We start from the raw sequence: 2,165 nt of genomic DNA, 5'->3' as shown, positions 1-2,165 counted from the left end.
ACACACACACACATCACATCATCGGAATATATCGGAAGCCGTATCACGTCATAACACCACGGAGCGGTAACCCCCCTATGGCAAGGTCTCGGAAACCGTAGCACATCATCTTGCCGAATATGTCATAGGCGCACGATCACAAAACCGGCCGGGTGCCGGTGAGAACTAAAACCATAATAAATGGCACGAGCGGAGTAGTGCAGAAACCATATGCATATCAAAAGTAAATTTTCAGACTCAACACATAACTTCATATACATATATATAGTAGCCTCAGAAGGCTCAAAACGAATATCGAGTACATCGGAATTAGTATACAAAAGTTACGAACTTTTAACTTATTAATTTTTTCTCAAAAACACATCGTAGGTCATTCTTCGGAAAATTTAGTGTCATTCGTAGTAACAAGCGTTCAATTAGCATTATAAGATATTTCAAACGGACCTTGGCATGATAGGCAGACATTTCTTTTTCATGTCGTACGAAAATGAGTCAGGCAAACCAAATAAGGGAAGTCTCGGGACTTGCGGGCCCACCTCGGATCAAGCCGAGGCGGCGAACATAAATTACAGACATTAGGCTCCATAGAGTTATTTATGAAAGTTTCGAAGCGATTTGGATTCGTTTGCGAAGGATACGAAGGTTTACGCATTCTTATGTCCAAAGGTAAGCATTTGATTCAATTGCGCTGAATGAATAGTAACTAAAATCAAACTCGGATTTCTAGGAGCAGAATTAGTCCCGAGGTTCTGGTTTCGGCCTAGTAAGTCTAGGACATGCCATATGAAGAATAGGTGAGCTTTACATACCTTTCGCGCTTGTTAAGCTCGTCAAAATTCCGATCCCGTTTCGTCAAAAATCTGCAAATGGTCATCTTTACCAATTACTATTCATGCAAGTTGACATTCAATCCTTGGTTTCTATTTGGCTACCGAAATTTAAGAAAAGCATTTCCCTATAAGTATAACACCCCCCGAGATTGACTCGGCTCCAAACAACCAACAATAACCAACAACAACCACAACAATCTTCTACAAATCGCATCATAATGCCATTAACCTACTTTCCGACAAAATGCAAGAATTCTCATTTCGACTTCATACTTTCAAACCAGTACCAACTCAAACCATTTAACCTTTATTCATGTTATAAACATCATCACAACACAATTAACATATCAAGCAAAATAATTCATTCTTATTTCATTTTATCCATACTACACGCCAACGTCCACTTTTTCTTCCGTTGCAACAAAGCCATTAATCTTATTCACTTCACAAGATCATAACAACATAATTAACATACTAAATAAATTCAACCAATTTCCCTACATACATAGCACTACACGGCCACACATATATATATATAAACACATACACACGGCTCACACAACACACCTCTTAACCCCATGATTTTCATTCAATTTCATTCACCACAACACTTATAAATTTCCTACAACATGAGAAGAAACATAAAATTCTTGCTCTTTCTCCACAACAAGGCTCACGGCCATGCATGGTTCTACACATGCACACGGCCATGCACACACACACACCACACTCTCTTAATTCTAACCATTATAACATATAAATTCACTCCATAATATGAAACATAAGAATCTTACCTTTCCTTGAAATTTCGGCTTTCCGCAAACGGAGTTCTTCCTCCCAACCAATTATACCACGTCAAAGAGCGTCTTACTTGTCACGAATTCAAGAAGGACAAGATTTTTGGATTGAAGATGCAAGCTAGAAAATTTCTTTTCTTTTCCTTCTTTTCTTTCTCCCTTGAGCCGACGGCTCCTTTCTTGATTTCTCTTCTTTTTTTTCTTTGTTTTTCTTGAAAATTCTAGATAGCCTAGAATGTTATATAGTCCTCTCCCTTAATTCATCACATGGATTAATTTAAAATCCATGGATTTGGGCCATGAAGTGGCCGGCCAAGGCTTCCAATTTTGGGCCTCATTTCTTTTTTTTTTTGAGCCCAATTAATCATGGATCATATTTTAAAATTCCCGAAACAAATTTTCAAAATTCCAACTTTACCCTTGGCCTTCTCCAACACTTCCACACCAATATTTTTCATAGCCAACATATTCATACTAGTAAAATTCAAATGTGGCAACATTTTAACACAAGCGAAATTAATCCAAACTTTCCAAATGT

This window comes from Lycium ferocissimum, chromosome 4 (assembly GCF_029784015.1).
Source record: "Lycium ferocissimum isolate CSIRO_LF1 chromosome 4, AGI_CSIRO_Lferr_CH_V1, whole genome shotgun sequence".
NCBI classification, from domain to species: Eukaryota; Viridiplantae; Streptophyta; class Magnoliopsida; order Solanales; family Solanaceae; genus Lycium; species Lycium ferocissimum.
Note: the sequence above shows the minus strand (reverse complement) of the source record.